This window comes from Eretmochelys imbricata, chromosome 2 (genome assembly GCF_965152235.1).
Source record: "Eretmochelys imbricata isolate rEreImb1 chromosome 2, rEreImb1.hap1, whole genome shotgun sequence".
Classification (NCBI taxonomy): domain Eukaryota; kingdom Metazoa; phylum Chordata; order Testudines; family Cheloniidae; genus Eretmochelys; species Eretmochelys imbricata.
The window spans coordinates 7217057-7236775 of NC_135573.1; the positions used below are offsets into that span (position 1 = coordinate 7217057).

Below are 19719 nucleotides of genomic sequence, written 5' to 3' on the forward strand. Positions count from 1 at the left end.
ACTTAAATAAAATGGGTGAGGTTATTTTTATTTTTTTTCAGACTCCCTGAGCAATCATAGTCAAAATCAGGCCAAAGTGCTGTCTAAATATGGGTTTCACTGCTTTAACTTTAGGCACTCAGGTTTTTTTGGCCATATTGTTGTTATTAGAGGTTGGGTGAATGGGAAGGGTGCCTGTTAGAGCAGGAGGGGGCCTGTTTGTTTATCTAGTCCATCTCTGGCCACTGCAAGATTGTTTCTGACCACATATTTGTTAGTGCTTGTAGTGTATTCGTTGGCTATCATTTGTTGGTTTCCAAAAATTCCTCTCCTTCCCAGTCTGATCAGCCAGACTCGTAGTAGCCATAGGTTCTGGGTCTATAAGAAGATGCTGTGATAAAGTTCCCTTTTTTCTCTGGCCAGACTAGTAGAACAGCAGTGCTGAATACATGTATTTTTCCCCTTTTTTCCCTTGTTGAAGGAAAATAGCAACAGGGTTGCTCCCTGAAAGAGATCAGCACTAAAGAGAATTGATTTTGCAGTTTCCAAGTCATGATAAACCTAATTTAACCCCCTCTGTTCCCACTACTGCTCTGAACCCCACTGAGTAGAACAGAACCCCAGGCAAACTTTATTTGCATAGGGATTAATTATTGCAGTTCATCATTTATGAATCACTGGAGACGAGCATGGCACTGTATAAACAAAGACAGACAGGTAACCTGAAGAGCTGAAAAACAAAAGTCCCCTGGTGGATTTGACTGTCCAGTGTATTGGTTCTGCTGTAATTGTTTTGTGTACACGATTTCCAGAAAGCAGCACCTCCTGCTGTCAGCTTGGGGTTGAAAGACTGTCCTGTTTTGGAACGGATACCATGAGCGAGTGCTGTATCTGGGACACCTGGAGTAATCAGAAAGGGAATGAGTGAGTGGCAGCATATTTTACGGTCTGTTTGTCTCCTACAATGGCCCTTTTTAAAACATGATGTGACTAAAAGTCTTGCAACGTATTTGTAATTGTTTTTTTTCTGGTTGGTATGGGGGAATTCCCGGAATTCTTCCTCATCTCAGCGTTCCCACTTCCACTCCACTGTCCCTCTGGCTTAAGAAAGCTGCAGAGGGAAAATGTTGCTTGTGGCTGGTAGTGGATGTGGAGCCTTCCACCTTTAGGGCACCAGTGCAAATCTTGATCGGGATCGAAAATTCTCATCTGATGGCTGTTTGTTCCATTATTTTATTTTTGTCATTATTAACATACATAAATGGAGAAAATATAATCATCTGGATTATGCTGATGTTTGTCCTCCTTAATATTAACCTAATAAATTCACATTTATAGCACACAGTGTCCGAATGAAAATAGCTACTCCATCCTCCCCACCTTGATGCTATTTCATTGTTAGACCCATGTCTTAGAGCTTCTGGAATTTTTTTCTCTTCGTATAGCTTTCCCTGTATAAATCATGTAAATCATCACCAGCTGCTGTGTCGGTCCCTTTTTATGGGACTACCTGCTGTGTTTGCGTCTGCTTATTCCCTAGTATTTTTAAAGGATCCATTTGGGTCTTTTTGGCCGCTTGTCTTCACTTTCAAGGCCTTTCCCAGTCAATCCCCACCTTTCCTACCATCTCTCATCCACTGTTGAGCTGTCGATCCTCACCTCTGAGCAGCCTGTTATGTGAGCCTTTATTTCCTACATGTTAAATTTTCAAGCAAGGACCTTTATATTTTTTCCCTTGCTGCCCCATGCGCTTCAAAGAAGCGCTCTGTAAACACCCACAAAACTAACTCATTATCTTCCTTCCCCTCTTAAAACTCTCCTTTGCCGGGATGCCTACAAAAAACTTGACAGTGCTGCTGGCATGCTCTGACCAATATTCTGATCAACATTGTCTCATTGTTTCCTTGCACTCCGCCGTTGGTCTTTCTGTATCCATCTTTTGTCTTATACTTCCCTTTTAAGCTCTTTGGGACAGGGACTGTCTCCTGGTAGAAGGCTTTTGATTATTTCATTGGAGATGCAGGTTAGACTTGAGGGATGATAATGACCAGGCTGTAATCATCTTTGCGTTTTTTTTTCTCCTGTCTTCTTGTACGACTACCGCTCTACAAGCTCTTCACGTGACTTTTCAAATACAGTCAAAGGCAAACTGCTTGCTTCTTTCAGAAATCATGGCTGTGTTTGTGTGGTGCTGAGGAAGCTATTTAAAAACAATATATAACACTGCTGCTGGCACGTGACCTCAAATCAGATCACCCATGTTGTACCTGTGTTATTGGATTGGCGGGCTGGCGCTCTGGTTACATCCATGGTGTAAGTGAATTAGGCCCCCAGGAGCCTGTTTTTATTACTGTTTTATGTGGCATGATCTTGTTTTTCTCACTTTTGCACACAAACTTGCTTGCACTGTTGTTCCCTATAGAATAAATGACTATGTTTTAGAAAAGTGAAGTGCGCCCTTCTAAGTGAGAGAGAAAATTACTGACACGTGAAGCACGAAAATTATTGAACATGCAGCAGTTTGCAAACAACCCCCGCCTCGCAGCCCTGCTGCACCATCTCAAAACCAAACACAAGCAGAGGGCCAAATTCTTCCCTGGTGTAACGCCATTGGGAACACTGAGAAACAGTGGAGTTAAACCAAGAATGGATGTAGCTTGTTCTTTGTATTCCAGTAGCACCTAGGGGGCCCAGCTGAGACCAGGGCCCCATTGTGCTAAGCACTGAACATACTGGGGGTGACATAAAGAGCTTACAGTTTACCTGGACAAAGCAAAGTGGGGAGAAGGGAAGTATTGTTATCCCTGTTTTACAGATGGGGGAGCTGAGACATAGAGGGGTCAAATGACTTATCCAAGGTCATGCAGGGAATCTGTGGCAGAGGTGAGAAATGAACCAGATCTTCAGAGTTCCAGTCAGAACCTTAACCATAAGACTGTCCTGATGGCAGGAGAAAAGAGAGTTCATCCTCCATGTCTATATGCTGAGACTGCCAACAAAGACACTTCTCTAATAGATGCTGTGATGTTGCTCTCTATATGCTTTATGGAAGTATGCTTATGAATATGACATAACTGGAATATGCTTTACGCTAAATACCCCTTGTATGGTGTTATTAGAAAGCTTGTAATCTACTAAGTGTGTTCATCCTATTTATTTGCATGTTTTATTTCTATATCTGGAGTTAGGAGAATAAGATATAAACTTGTATCACTGATGTAAACATATTAAGTGAAGGCCATTAAGGGTGCTCCAGAAACAATCAGTTGTAAAGGGCCTAAGTTACTTGAAAGCCTTCCTGTGTACGTGTGGGCCAGCCCATGGGGAATGGAGACTAGGGGTCTTACAGTGACATGTGACCATGTCACCTGATGATGAAATCCATCTTAAATCTGGTACTTTTCCATTTAGAAGGAGGGGTGGGGACTCAGAGAGACAAAAGATTCATGCTCTATGCCAAAGCTATAAAAGGGGGTGGAGCTGGATAAAGGAGGCTGCCAGTCATGAGAAAACCCCTGGTTACCACCTGGATCTAACAAAGACTGTACCGGGGAAAGGATTGGGCCCAGACTAGGAAGGAGTCTAGTCTGTGAAAGAAGCTCATTGGAACATCTTTGAGGGTGAGATATTACCTGTAATCAGTTTCTTAGTGTGTTAGGCTTAGACGTGAGTGTTTTGTTTTATTTTGCTTGGTGACTTACTTTGTTCTGTCTGTTATTATCTGAAACCTCTTAAATCGTACTTTTTATATTTAATAAAATAACTTTTGTTTATTAATAAACTCAGAGTAAATGATTAATACCTGGGGGAGCAAACGTGCATATCTGTATCAGTGATATAAATTTTGTGAACAATTTATGAGTTTACCCTGTATAAGCTTTATACAGGATAAAAAGGATTTATTTGGGGTTTGGATCATATTGGGAGCTGGGTGTCTGGGTGCTGGAGACAGGTAACCTGCTGAGCTGTTTTCACTTAAAGACTGCAGCTTTGGGGGCATGGCCCAGACCTGGCTGTGTGTTGCAGCAGGCTAGCATGTCTGGCTCAACAAGGCAGGGTTCTGGAGTCCCAAGCTGGCAGGGGAAACGGGCTCAGAGGTAATTTCAGCATATCAGGTGACAGTCCCAAGGGGATCTCTGTGACTGAACCCGTCAAAGATGCTACCAGACTTGGGTCATCAACTGGTTGCCTCTACGTCATCACAGAGACACCAGATGACAGCAAATTTCAGCCCCTACAATGAAAGTTGGAATCACATGGGAGACCTACAGGTGAAAAGGCTGCTGTCTCTTCCCATTAGGGATGCGGTTGGGGAAGGCGACTGCATGCTTTAGTACAGTGGTTCTCACTGTGGGGTGCACAGAGGAACGTTCACAGGGGAACGTGGCAGGGCCGGGGTCGGCCCCTATCTGGGGGTTGGAAGGGAGTGCCCTGTATTCAGTCCCCAGTATTGCTCCGCCTCCAGGCCCAGCTTCTCCCTCACTCCCTTTCTGCCCCCCAGACCAGCTCTGTCCGCAGCCTTAGCGCCACTCTGGCCCCAGCCTGGCTCTGCCCTCATTCCCTCTATCCCCAGACCATCTTTGATCTCAGCCGCAGCTCCACTCCATTCCCTGCTCTGCTGTAGTAGCTAGGGCAGGGCACAGGTGAGGTTTAATGTGAACTCCTTTTGACCTTGGGCAAGTTGCTCTTAACCTCTTTGCCTCGATTTTCCCGTCTGTTAGTTGAGAATGATATTCCTTTCCTGCCTTGGAGGGGTGCTGGGGATGAAGAAATGTTTGTGCGGTGCTTTGCAGAGAAATCCCTCTGTAAGAGTCAAGTGCTGTCCCATTGTTACTTCCTGAGCTGCCTGGTTCTTCCAAGTTTATAAAACAAGCAAAGAGGACCTTGAACTACTGCCTCTGGGGAGGCGTTGGAAAGCTGAGGGCAACAGCATGTCGTCTGTCTTGTTCGTTTATCTCCCAGAAGGACATATTTCCTCTCGTCTCCACAGAATCAAGCTGCAAGGTTGTCTTACCCCCACTGCCCCAGTGAATTGGCTGCAAAGGGGCTAACTGTGACAAACTGACCAAGTGGGAACCTGCCTGCCAGCCTGGCTCTGTGACCTTTTCTGACCTGAAACCTTTGAAGAGTCAGTTATGAAATAAGAGCGAGCTCGCTCCCGCCCCCAAGGTCACATGCTTCTCACATAGAGCCGTGCCCCATACTCCGAGTTAGAGGCTGCTCTGACTCCGCTAGCCGTGTGTGGGGAAGAGAGATGACATGATTCGCGCTGTTGATGATAATGGCTTATGTGATCTCACTTCATTATATTTGATTGGAGCACAGAAAGTCCCATCTGTATTCATGAGCCAGTGAGTCTGCAGGGGGTGGGGTGGGGAGAGAAGCAACATTCATCCTTGTTATCAAACCCCATATTCCTTCAGCAGAGGAAAGCAGCTCGGCAGAGCTATGCTGGGGGCTGGTGCACAGCTGTGCATGTGTGGATGGAGCAAGGCTCTGAGGTCATGGGAAAACTCTTCACCTCTGTAGTAAGGGAAAGAAGGGTTAGGGAGCCCCTGTGCTGGCCTGGAAATTTGGGGCTGCTTCACATTATCTGGGACCCCCTGGGATACAAGCCTTTTGCTTTGGAACAGCCTGGGTGAAACAGGTGTTTGTAAAGCTGTGCAACCTTTCCCTCCCACCTTTTCTTTCATAGAGAAGCAGGGAAAGGTGACTCATTCCACCAGCCTACGAGGAAACTTTAATGAAGAAATGCATTTAAAAAACTCCTCCCATTTGGGGAGGATGGTGCTTCTATTGTCTTCGGTTATGAGATAATAGCAGTCAGGCTGTTACTTTTTATTACTTTATTTTTAATTGTCAATTAGTGAAAATATTTTACTGTCCTCTTCTTGATTAATCTGCTGCCCATGTTGGGATCAGAGCTGAGTATTAAAATCATGATTTGGGTGTGTTTAATTTGCCTTATGTTAATTGTCACATTGTGCTCTGAAAAGCCCTGAGGTGCCTCCGGGCCCAGCTCTGGGAATCTGGATGGGACCCTACTAGAGTTGCAGGGTAGTTGTGAATAGGTGAGCTGTTGCATCACCTTACAACCATATATGCTTCCCAAAAGTAATCAGAGCAAATGTAATGATTCCTCACTGGAAAGGAGATGGTGGAAGATTGGCTTTCTTAGGGTGCTTGGTTTGGGCGTCAAAGCTTTTCATCTCTATATGGCATATTCCCTTCTAACCAAAGTTAGTAGTGACCAAAAAGTTACCATGTACTGGGTGTTGGCTTGTGTGAAATGAATTTTGGAATCCACATCACAAAAATAGCTTATCTGGGACTTGAAAATTTTATCGCACCCCTGCTAGTGCAAGGATTGAAGCCTACTATCCAGGGTGAAACATTTTTTGTGTCACCACTCTTATTTCCTCTCTTCCTCCCATTCTCCACCACCTCCCCCCCCAGCCCCCCCAAAACAAAAAAAACTCCAACCTGCCCGCCCCCCCCAAAAAACCCAGGTTCTCTCTAATTCAAAGGGATAAACGTTATGTTCTGTATAAATCTGGAGCCCCAGTTCCTCCTTACTGAAAGAGAGGAGGAGCATCCCCATCATCTCCTGACTGCTCCAATGCGGGTGTATGTCTTCTCTACTCTACCCTTCATTCATCTTTCTGGCTGCTGCAAAGGGTGTGTCCCCTGTGCCCTATTCCTTTCCCAGCCTCTGTTTTGTAGATCCTCGTCCCTAGTGACTTGCTCCACAGACTGCTTCTAATGCTACACACACTGCTGCCAATCAGCAGCACAGTTAAACGGACCTGATTCTGGTCCATTCACTGCTATCCGCAAGGTCCTGAATAGCCACATTCACTCTGGTGTAGCTTGGGACAGCTCTGAGCAGCAGCAGAAGCACTGGGTCTATTTGCCTGCAGGTTCATGAAGATAACACTGGCTCTCATAGACGCAGTTCACTTGAAAAGTTGTCATTGTAACTATAAGAGTTAGAAGATCTCTAACTGCTACTTCTCCCCTCCTACCTGCCTGTTTCGCTTGTTTAAATGGAAGATTGTATCCTGCAGAAGTGGATGGCTTAGACCCTTACACTCACTACAGAAAGTCTGTCAATCCCCACTGGTGAGTAAACTGCAATCAAACAGTGCTGTCTTCCAGCAGTATACTTCCTTGAAAGGACGACAGTAAGAGAAAACACATTTATTTCACATAACAAAACCTTTGTCCACAAATGCTTTCCATTCATCATTTTTGGAATTCATATTTAAGGCAGAGAATGTGAGACAGTGCCTAAGTTAAGGGAAACAATATTACACATACCCGAAGAACGTTTATTTTTTATCAGTTTTCAGGAGGAGTTCAGTTTGTGCTATAAAAAGGCTATACTTTGCTTCTGTGCTTTTATACTGGATTCCTTGAAGTTGTAGTGTTATACCTGTAAAACCAGTAAACCCATTAGCTTTCAAGACATCCTATACAGATCAGGAGCAAACGTTGTAGCCTTTGAGACACTGTATATTAGTGTTCAGAACAGTGAGTGGGGAACTGGATGTGAATGTTCAGACAGTGGGTAAATTCTGTCATGCTCTGGGACAACTGGGTCAGTGATTGAAGGGTGTTCTGGCAATATTCAGAATTTCATTTGGCTTTACTCGTTTTTCCCAACTTTAATTTACAAAGGTTTAATGGACCTTGATTGTAGTGTCATAATATAATTTGAGGATGTGAACTGCAGTATTTCTTTACCATAACCTCTGCATTTTGTTCACCTTTATTTAAATACAGAAAGGAAAATGTTTTCAGAGGGGGGTGAGGAGGCGAGAGAAACGGGGGGGGGGGCGGGGGGGGGTTTGCTCTGAGGTTGACCCCATCCATTTTTATCTCGTTATATGTCATTTTTACCTAATGCTTTTATATTATTTGAACTGTGCTTGGGTTTTAGATTTGATGCAGAGATGAAGTTGCTATAACAACATGATGATTCACATAATTCCAGTGACAATCTGCTGGGGTTTATTTTTCGATCATGAAGACTTATTTGGTTCTGATGGGGATTTCTACCTGTTTTCAGTTAGTATGCTGCATTGTTTTGCCTATACAATTTTTTGGGGGTTACCACTGCTTATAATAATACCTGCCTGTTATACAGTGCTTTTCATCCCTAGTACTTCACAAAGGAGGTCAGTGTAATTACATTTTACAGATGGAGAAACCAAGGCACAGAGAGAAGTGCCTTGCTCAAGGTCATTTATCAGAGCAGTGGCAGAATAGAACCTAGGCATCCCGAGTTCCAGTCTAGTAATCTATCTACTAAACCAGGCTGCTTCTCCAGTTCCTTCTTGGAGCTGAAACTAAGTTGCTACAGGTTTTGACTTGCTAGTCACTGCCATTTAAAAAAAAAACCCAACCTTTGATTCTCCATTTGGGTCATGGAATCATGAAGATGTAGAGCTGGAAGGGATTCATAGAATCATAGAATATCAGGGTTGGAAGGGACCTCAGGAGGTCATCTAGTCCAACCCCCTGCTCAAAGCAGGACCAATCCCCAATTAAATCATCCCAGTCAGGGCTTTGTCAAGCCTGACCTTAAAAACTTCTAAGGAAGGAGATTCCACCACCTCCCTAGGCAACGCATTCCAGTGTTTCACTGCCCTCCTAGTGAAAAAGTTTTTCCTAATATCCAACCTTGCAAGAGGTCATCTAGTGCAGCCCCCTGTGTTGAGGCAGGATTAACCATCCTGGGTGGAGTGTGTGCAACTCATTCTTAAAATCCTCATGATGGGGATTCCACAACCTCCTTAGGTAACCTGTTCTAGTGCTTAACTATCCTTGTAGTTGGAAGGCTTTTTCCTGATCTCTAACATAATTTCCCTTGGTGCAAGTTAAACCAGTTGCTTCTTGCCCTACCTTCAGTGGACATGGAGAACTGTTGAGCACAGTCCACTTTATAACAGCCATTAACATATTTGAAGACTGTTACCAGGTCCTCCTCCCCAGCTTTACAAGCACCCAATTCTTGCACCCTTTTTGTTCTCTGTCTGGAGAATCTTCCTCCCAAAGGGGTGGTGTTACAGGGCCCATCCCCCCTGTTCAGAGTGATGTTCCTCCTTATATTCTACTGTCTTAATCTCTGAAGCATCCAGTGGGAAATTGACGGAATCAGTAATGTACCATTGACCAGCCTGAGCATTAAATTAGAGCCTCTTTATCATGTCCAACAAATGAAATCCAGTTGACAATGTAAAAAGGTCCTGGCTTTCTGTCCTGCCTAATTGTGTTGAATTACAATTACATTCTGAAGGGAGAGCCTAAGAGGGGTCAGTGTAGCTTTAGATGGAATTGAAATTTGTAAATGACAAAAGAGGCGAGGGAAGCAGCAGACACGTAGCAATTAAGGCACTAACAAAAATACACCACACTTTTGTATTATTCAGAGCCGAGTGCTCCGTGCATTAAATTTCTGAGTGTACGTATGCACACTGCTCTTGGTTGTGTTAGTGTTTGGGGGTAGTCTGAGTTGAGGAAGCAGCCCCTGGACCAGGAAGTATGCCAGTGGGTGTCACATGGCACTATTAGCCCATCATACAGCAAATGCTTCTGGCAGGGGGTGATAGTTAACATGATGATGTAGCTGTTCTTTCTTGCCTCTGATTTCTGTGGTCCTGTGGTGGTCAGAGCTGTCTGTTGCTGTCTCAGTAAAACCTATGGCAGAGAACACAGTCACTCATGTATCTATTTGTTTTCATGTCTTAGATAAGTGGCTCCTCCCCCCCTTCTTTCTGTCATCCAGAGTTGTTGCACTTGCTCTGCCTTTCTAGTGTGCCTTGGTTGTATGTAGAAGAGATACAACTGATTATGCACCGATTCTCAGAGTCTGCAGAAGGGATAGGCTGACAATCAATCTGAAAAAGAGAAAGATCATGTATTAACCTGTGCCAGGGAAACCCTACACAAAACTGAAAATCGCCATTAGCAACACACAGCTGAGTGCAGTTATAGGCTTCTGCTGTCTTGTCAGTGTATTGTCAAATGATGATACTACAGACAAGGCGCTGACAAGTAGTATCAACAAAGCCAGTTTGTTGCTTGGCAGACTATCAGACTGAGTTGGCAGCAACATGGTATTAAGCTTCAAACCAATCTAAAAGTCTATACGTTGTGCTGTCCAACTTACATGGGTGTGAGACCTGGACCTGGGACAGGCATCACATTAAGCTTCTAGATAAATTCAATTTACTACATCTGCGTGCCATGTTCTGCATCAAATAACAGGATAAAGTTACCACTAACGAGGTTCTGGAGCTTAGTTACGTCCCAGGGATCAAAGCCGTGCTCATCGCACCCCCGTGACTTTGGGCTGGCCATGTGTTGAGGATGGCCAACACCTGAATGCCAAAGCAGTTGCTGCATGGGGAACTGAAAGTGGGCAACCGCATGTGCGGCGGCTAGAAGAAACACTTTAAGGACACACTGAAGCATCCCTTGAAATGGTGCAACATTGGAGTTGGCAGCTGGGAGTTGGCAGCAACAGATTGACCATGCTGGCGAGCAGTAGTCAACAGTGGGGTTCCCCAGTTGGAGATTAATCGCTGTATGGCTCTTGAGGCACAGAGGCTGAATCGTAAACAGTGGCGGACTCAGCAGGCACAGATTATAATCTCTTCTTCGGCATCAAGCTACCTATGCACTTCCTGCAGAAATGACTGCCACTCACCCGTTGGCTTTTTTAGCCTCATCCATACTCACAAGACCTAATACAATCGTCAGGGTCATCTTTGGGCATGCAGGACAACATGTGTGCCTTATTGTTGTATTTACGCACCCCAAGTAAAAATACTGCAAAAGTATCAGTACTGAAAAATAGATTCCAGTAAGATATTGATGATATGAGACTGTACCACAGTACCAGACTCAAGGCTGGCAATACAGCTTTTATATTATCATTGTAGGTAGGGCTGGAACATTTAGATGTCCATCTGCCGTTGTTTCCCCCTAGGTGGAGTTTTGATCCCCTGACCAAGTTGACAGTCCAACCTGATTCCAAGTGATCTTATCCCTGGCATGGACTAGAATCCTCCTAATGTGATATGCTTGACTCTGTGCTGAAGCCGAGGCTGGTAGGAATGACCTGGTTGGAATGCTGCTTCTGATCATGTCTGTGCAGATGCTGTGGTGGAAGTGAAGATGCCCTTCTTTCTTCTCTTCCCTTAGAGCTGTGGCATTGCACAGTCTGCTAGCCTTGGCCTGTAACTCCTATTATGGGCACTCCTGCTATCTCCCTGCCCACTGCATCTGTCTCAGTCATAGATAACGTGCTGACCTGAGAGTGGCTAGGCACTGCCATATTGATGGTTGAGGACAAAAGGTGGTTATGTCTTACCAAGCCATTGATGGGGCTCTTTTGGCAGTAGGGTAAATTCTCCTCTGAGTTATGTGAACCCTTTAACATCCCAAGGTAGACTGATGAAATGGGTGTCTGGCTACGATGGTGATGGGGGTGCCTTGATCTCAAACTGGAAGAGGTAATTGTTTGTGGAAATAGCGTAACCACTACTCACACCTCCAGTCCCACCCCAGAAATATAGGTCCCGAGTGTGGGAAGCTGAGCGCACTGAGCCAGAAAGTATCTGGAATAGTCCCATGCTTGTTGTAGAGGGCATGATACCATGAGCTAACCTGGAGGAATTCTCAACCCTGTGGACAGTGAACGTACCTGGAACAATCTGTTTTAGAGACTCCAACAGCAGTGTGAAAGAAAATTTGGTCAGCATAGCAGGGTCATTGAGGTGCCAGAGAGGGCCTGTATACCAGCCAGCTGCTGGGGCGTGAAAGTGAAATGAGGGGAGGAATGTAAGGGTAGGAGGCAGGGATTTCCCTACACCCCCCCATGGGGGTGTTTACCCCCCACCCCGAATTTCCCCAACACTCCTCCCCCCCAGTTTTGTGAACTAGTTACATGCAGTGTTGCCAATTTAGTGATTGTTTGGAAATTTTGAATGGAAACTGAAACATTAATACACACTTTAAAAGCATATAATGTGTATCATAAAATACGTGTATCTGAAAAAGTGTAATAGATTTGAAAAGTATGAACATCGACTAGCTTCCTTATACAGCTGTTGTTTTTTATGACCATGTCAGTGCATTCATTTCGGTGATGTTGGCCAACCTAATACTTTCAAATTATGATTTGTTAACAAAGTCTAAATGAGCTCTCCCTGACAGCTAGTGATGAGCTGGGGGTTGGGGGGAAAGGCTTCAGGACCAGATTGTATTTACACTCACGCCTAACCTACCTAGGTATCCACCAAATAGAGCTGTGTTGCCCAAGTGATAGATTTTGGCTGGGGTTGGGTTACAAATCATTTGAATGCAGGGGGGGGGGAAAGAAATGTTGTTGTTCTTATTGTATGAGTAAAGGGCAGTAGAATTGTACTTAGCCTGTGCTGATTGAGGGCATCAAGAGAGAGGGTGGGGGCAGGTGTTTTGCTTGATGGTCTGCCTGATCACAAGTACGATTTGACCTGTCCCTCTCCACTGTTTAAAGACAGAACTGATTAGGCTCCATAGATAGTCTTTTGTTGTGTTAAGTGATCACTACAGCTGAAATCACTGATAATCAGGTCTAAGTGCTTAGACCTGCTGTGGGACAGTGTTTCTGTGGAAGAGACGGCCCAGCCTGCACTAGCAGGGAGGTTCCCCCGCTGAGAGCTCAGCTGAAATCACTTGAGAGCTGGGTAGAACCTCAAGAGACCAGGTCGCAGAGGTCACAGTTGCAGGTGGCAGCAGAGCAATGGAGTGAACGGTGGCACAACAAAAAACAGTGGCCAGAGCGAACAGTGAGCAGCTGGAGGAACGAGCAAGGTGCCTTCTTGCCCCCCACCTGGGAGGTGAACTCATATGAAAGCACCTCTGAACTCTGAGTTTCCACTGACCAAGGACAACACAGGTGAGTGTTAATGAGGCTGTTAAGAATGCTGGAGACACAGCATAGTTCATGCAAACAAACATGGCTGTGGCATCATACTTTCTATTGTGACAAAGTTCCTGCTCTACCTTGGTGGGTTTTGCACTTATTGGCGGATTTGCTCGCCTTGGAGCTTCACGGTAGCCCGCAGCTTGGCCGTTTTTCTGAACCCACAGTCCAGGTCGACTCCTCCTGTGTCTGACCAGGAGTTGGGAGGATTTGGGGGGACCCGGGCCCCCCTCTACTCCGGGTTCCAGCCCAGAGCCCTGTGGAAAGCAGCTCTCTAGAGTGCCTCCTGGAACAGCTGTGCGACAGCTACAACTCCCTGGGCTACTTTCCCATGGCCTCCTCTCAACACCTTCTTTATCCTCACCATAGGACCTTCCTCCTGGTGTCTGATACTGCTTGTACACCTCAGTCCTCCAACAGTCCGCGTTCTCACTCTCAGCTCCTAGTGCCTCTTGCTTCCAGCTCCTCACACACACACACCACAAACTGAAGTGAGCTCCTATTTAAAACCCAGGTGCCCTGATTAGCCTGCCTTAATTGATTCTAGCAGCTTCTTGATTGGCTGCAGGCTAATCAGCCTGTCTTAATTGTCGTCCAGAAGGTTCCTGATTGTTCTGGAACCTTCCCTGTTACCTTACCCAGGGAAAAGGGACCTACTTAGCTTGGGGCTAATATATCTGCCTTCTATTACTCTTTTGTAGCCATCTGGCCCGACCCTGTCACACTATTTAGGCAAGAGATACCACACACTACAAACTGGAGGCCAATGTTAAGTGCATTGTCACTTGTTCATCCTGAAGTTGAACACTGATTTCAAACAAGACCAGCAAATGCTCACTATCTTTCTGCAAGAAACTCAACTGACTGGCTAGATGTATGTGGTGCAACAGTGAAAAACTCAACAGTTGAAAAAGTGAAGAACTCTCTCACCACATTCAAAAAATTTGCATACATGGCTGATGAATGCACCAATGCAAATGGTCATCAAGTATTAAGTCATTGTGTACGTTATCTTGATGTCAGTGGTAGGCCAGTACATGCATTTCTAGATGTTCAAGTTATAGAAGACTGATTGGCTGCATCTGTGACAACCCACATCTTAGAAGAGTTAAATGCTTGTCAGCTGGACCCCTGACAGATGGCTGCTTGTGCATTTGATGGAGCTGCAAACTTCTCTGGAAGACATTGTGGAGCACAAGCTTTGCTCAGAGAAAAATGTAAGCCTAGTCTCTCCTATACACACTGCAGAGGCTGTCTACTCCAACTAGCATTAGTACGAGCTGCAGACTCTTCAAAAGACATTAAAAAAGCTATAAATTTAATGTATTCATTATATTCTTTTTTCAGCAAGATTCCAGAAGACTGAATATCTTGGAAAATATAGAAGATACACTGGGACTGCAGTTCAAATTAGTCCAACCTGGGAAAATCCTCTGGCTTTCTCATGAGTGATCCTTGGCTGTTGCCTTAAAATTACTCCAGCCATTATTACTGGCTCTGGAAAGTATTTACCAAGATGGGATGGATCTAAGTAGTGGGGCTGGTGGATTACTTTTGCTACTATGTTCAGAGAAGACTATTGCCATTCTCTCTCTTGTAAGTCTACTGTTGAAACCACTTGGGTCATTAAACAATGCCATCCAGGCATCTGCTACAACAGTAGTAGATCTTTGTCCAGCAATAGAAGCTACATTTGGATCAATCAGAGAGCTATCTATTGAAAAAGTACTGGAAGAAGGAAAGACTTCAGTCCAGAAGTTGACTAATGAAGGCATTTATATTGAATCCTTAAGTGAAGAGGACAAGAAGTGTTTGTTAAGACAACTGAAAAAGTACACAGACTTGATTCTTAAAAATCTACAACAGCGACTTCTAGATTCTACTCAACCTCTACATAGCTTTTACAGATCCCTGTCTTTTGGGGGGAGGGATAGCTCAGTGGTTTGAGCATTGGCCTGCTAAACCCAGGGTTGTGAGTTCAATCCTTGAGGGGGCCATTTTGGGATCTGGGGCAAAAATTGGGGATTGGTCCTGCTTTGAGCAGGGGGTTGGACTAGATGACCTCCTGAGGTCCCTTCCAACCCTGATATTCTATGATTCTGTAAAACACCGACAGTTGAGTGGAGTGAGGCACTACCAGCAATGGGGCTGCCATGTGCTCAGGACAGAATAGAGAATTTGAACCCAGAGTGGAATATCATACGACGAATGAATGAACATTTGACTTCAACTTCCTTTTTATCATCACTAGTGGCTCGACCCGATCTTTATGCTCTGTTTCCTGGGCTGAAAGAAGTAGGAATTCATCTCTTGCTACTCCCAGTCACAACAGCTACACTTGAGTGTTCTTTTTCATCACTGAGTAGAATTTGTGTTTTGAAAGAAGTCTCCTTCTGCCTGATCATGTGAATGAACTAATGAGCATATCAATTCAAGGAATGGAAGTACCGGACACACGAGAAGCCACCAAAGATGAATGCATTGCATTCAAGAAGTTCATTAACAGAATTGTGCAAAATTATAACAAGAAACCAAGAAGGATGTAGATGTTGTGCTCCATAGAAGGCTTGAGTAGCCAATTTTAATTTGCGTGGTGATTTTAAAATCTAATAAAATGGTCATGAAACATTTTTCAGTTTTTTACTATGGTGCCATACAGCCCACCTTCACCCTCATGGTCTCACCCCTCTTTCCCCCTCCACCCCCCCATAAATTTGAACACCACCACCTAATTTCAATTCTTGAGGAAAACACTGGTAGGAGGTGTAAATAGTTTGTGAACAAGTGATTCATAGCTGGAGATTGAGTGTCTTGAAGTTAAGTGCCATGAGCCAGTATGTGCCCTGACTCTTGCTCCCACAGTGCTAATGATGTCTGCTGGAGTTGCAGAGGGTGAAAGGGTAGGCATAGTCTGGCCAATTGCATGCAATGGTGGTGTTCTGTTCTTGGGGATCAGTGTTACAACCTGGCCCTGCGCCCCAGTGTATGGTCACTACTCCGTTGGATCCCACATGCTTCCAAGCCACCTGGGTCTGGGCAGTCTAGTCACTTCATCTAACTCTGGGACCCTAGGCTCAAACTGTGTTTGTGGCTGGTAGAGCCAGGGAGCTAACACTCATCAGGCACAGGCAAGCCTTCCTCACAGTCAGGGCAGGTGGTAGCGAGGTGCCTTATAACCCTGGGTAGCCCTTGGAAACGTCATATCTGGGTTCAAGTCCCTGCTTTGCCACAGACTTCCTGGGAGACCTTGGGCAAGACACTTAACCTCTTTGTGCCCCAGTTCTTCAACTGTAACATGGGGATAATAGCACTGCCCTGCCTCAAAGGGGTCTTGTGAGGATAAATACATTCAAGACTGTGAGGTGCTCAGATGATCCTGTTATGGGGGCCAGATAAGTACCTGTGGTAGGCAGTGGAAATTCAAATAGATTTTTAAAATTCCTTTCTTCAGTAATCGAAGGTGTTGTTATTGACACAGGTAAAAATCGCTATATTTTACATCTTACATATCGCTATATTTTACATCTTACATTTTACATATCTTGGCAGTGTGTCTGTGTGTGCCCCAGAGGCAACTTACGTGTGAGGAGGGTTGCTATATTTCTGCCAGGCATGGCTCTTGTGGCAAGTCAGGAGAATTCCAGTAGAACACACCAGGTAATATTCTAGACGGCACCCTTGTTGAACATGGTCTGACTAATCAAGGAGGAAGCTGTGTCCCCCTTGTGTGACTTCTCTATTAGTATTGTGTTTCTGTGAGTCTGAATGGCATTTTCATTTATAAGGGAGGGGATAAAGGAAAGCTGCCCACTTCCTGTGGGTCAAGCACATAACTCAGCAGGAGAACTGCTCATAAAACTACATCATCATTACCAAGACCTTGAGGATTTTTGCACCAGTGACTTCAGTGTGGCCTGATCTTTGAAATGCATCAGCTACTTTTGTTTTTCTGAATGCAGTGACAATTCCTCTACCAACAGAGATTGATATCCTGTCTCCTCCAGTGACTGGAGGCTTCAGGTGAAGCCTAGACCCATAATACTCCTCTGCTAACTGGGTGAATATACCTTGGGTTCCGAACATGGATGATTTCTTTCTGGCCGTCAGCTGGTGAGCCACGTAGACCCTGAAGCATGAGGATTGACCCTCTTTCTCGTTGCCGTCCCAGCATGTGTCACTGCGGATAGGCGCAGATTCTCCGCCGGTGTAAGTTCATCATAGCTCTGTTGTCGTCAGTAGAGCTGGTCTGCTGTAATCCAGCAGAGGATTCGGTCTGCTGTTCTTAAAGTGTTTTGTCCTTTTTGTGACTCTCAGTAAGATGCCTCCATTGCATCCTGCCCTAACAAGTTCTTTGAGCCTGACTTTTCAGAGCTGATGGGCATCCACAGCCCTTACTATTGTCAGCTGGGATTGTGGGTGCTCAGCACTTTTGAAAATCAGACCTGTCCCTTTCAAAAAATGTATTTACTTCTATCCTATTAGGGTCCCAGGGTGATCTCTCCTTTCAAGGACTCTGTATAACTCACTCTGCTTGGGAATTACCAACATCCTGTATTTCATTAATTAAACTGCACTTGCGATTTCTACCCTCTTGGCCGCCCCCCGCCCCTTCCCTTTCATGTCTGACCCTCTTACTAGGCTGAGCTCTTAAGGCTTCTGTTGTATAATATACTAGCTCTTATCCTATTCTCATCACTGTCTATGTGGGCATCTTCCAGTTGCAAATTAAGCAATGTGACTAACATCTGTTGTGGGTGGCTTGTTCTCTCTCTCATCTTTTCATGAAGGGGAGAGTTGTGTGTGCAGGGGAGTGTTTTGTTTGGGTTAGTTGGGTTTTCATTTTAAATGTATCTGCTCTCGTGTGTTAGAGAAGGCAGGTTGGTGAAGCGTGCCTTGGAGAAGAAGGTGGGGACATTTGTCTGGGCCTGTTTTCTCGTGAGTTTGTTCCATAGTCTTGAACCAGTCCCTGAGAAAGTTCTGTCTCCTGCACAGATGAGCTTTACCCTTACGTTGGAAGGTTCCATTGTCTGAGGAGCAAAGTTTTTGCCTGTGGTTTTTACCCTGGAGCGTCAGGTAATCTTTTAGGTATGCTGGGCCCACTCCATTGGTCCATTTTGAAGCTAAAGGACTGAGACCATGACTCACTGTTCTATGGCAAGCCAGTTTAGTGAGCGCAGGACAGGTATGGTGTACTCATGGCATCCAGTGTTGCTGAGCAGATATGCTGCAGTATTCTGTACTAGTTGGAGTTTTCTGAGGGCTGATAACCACATGCCTAGATTTGTAACATTGCTGGAGTCCAGATGGGAGGTGACAAAAGTGCGTATACGTGAGGCCAGGTCATCCTTTCCCAGGAGGAGGTGAAGTTTCCTAGCCAATGGGAGATGATAGAAAGCATGATTAGCAGATGTTGCTTTGAGAATGTCTAGTATCGGTGAAGGATTACAGGAGAACTCAGAAGTTATGGCCTGAATGGACCATTTGTGGATGTGTATCTTCAACCGAAGGAGACTACACAGTGGCCGCAAACTGTTCAAAATGCTTTCCTTTGCCCACCAGTATCCCTTCTGTCTTGGTTGGATTCATCCTCAACAAGCTGTTTTTCATCATCCATGAGCTTATCTCATCCAACTGGGCCATGCTGGGGGTACTGGGGTTATGTGTAGTGAGAAATAAACTATGTGTCCCCTGCACATTCCTGGCAGCTGAGTCTATCTTGTCTGACTAGTTCTCCGACTGGCTGCATGTAGATGTGGAATAGGACCGGAGAAAGGATTGTGGTGTGGGTGCCGTTTCCCATCTTTACTCCTTAGGTATGTCCCGCCAGGAAGGACTCAAACCATGTTAGCACATTCCCATGTTACCCCTGCTACCACTGTAAGGCAAAACAGCAGTGTCTGGTGGACAACAGTGTTGACTGCAGCACATAGCTCCAGGGAGATGAGAATAGACATCTGCCAGGATGAGGCCTCGGCTGTGCCAATCACGAATAGCATCGGTTACTCATGACTAGGGCCCTACCAAATTTGTGGCCATGAAAAATGTGTCAGGAACCATGAAATCTGGTCTTTCGTGTGCTTTTACCCTATACTATCCAGAAGACCAGCGTTTCTCAAATTGGGGTCCCGACCCAAAAGGGAGTTGTGTGTGGGAGGTCCACACAATGTTATTTTAGGGGGGTCATGGTATTGCCACCTTTACTTCTGTGCTGACTTCAGAGCTGGGCAGCCAGAGAGTGACGGCTGCTGACTGAGGGCCCAGCTCTGCAGTCAGCAGTGCAGAAGTAAGGGTGGCGACACCATACTAGGCTGTCCTAACTTCTGCGCTGGTGCTAGCAGGGAGCTGCCTTCAGAGTGTGTGTGTGTGTGTATGTGAGTTTATATAAATATAAGCTAGTGTGGTATTGATTACTGTAAAATTTAAAATGGAAAGAGCATTGGACTTGGGGAGGTTGTTCAGTATATGGACCAGAATCACCAAAGATGTTGCAAAACACTAAGCTTTGGATTTGAATAAGTAAAGGACATTGCTATTCATTATTAATCAAACATGGGAATTGGGATAGTTATCACGTAAAGACTTTTCATTTCTGATAACAGATTGATGGCTAACGGGCAAAGGCATTTATTAGTATTTTCCAATTAAATCCATGAAAAATAGTTCTTACAGCTATTGCAAGGGACCGTGGCATGTTAAGGACCCTCTGTTTACTGATGCAAAAGGCCATCTATTGTAGTCCATTTGCTTGAGGATAAAAGTGTTGG

At 45.0% G+C, this 19719-nt stretch overlaps 1 protein-coding gene across 11 annotated transcripts in view; it reads left to right on the forward strand.

Moving 5' to 3' along the window:
- TSNARE1 (t-SNARE domain containing 1) overlaps positions 1-19719 on the forward strand; it is a 710453-nt gene that overhangs the window by 53457 nt on the left and 637277 nt on the right. Inside the window, exon 2 of one of the 11 annotated variants that reach the window (XM_077809721.1) lies at positions 2795-2862. The exons of 8 other annotated variants lie outside the window; for them this stretch is intronic. The gene's annotated coding sequence lies outside the window, so the exon portion shown is untranslated. Of the gene's footprint in view, positions 1-791; positions 926-2794; positions 2863-12759; positions 12929-19719 lie in introns of those variants that run through there. 2 more of the 11 variants (XM_077809720.1, XM_077809722.1) reach the window with 2 other exon arrangements.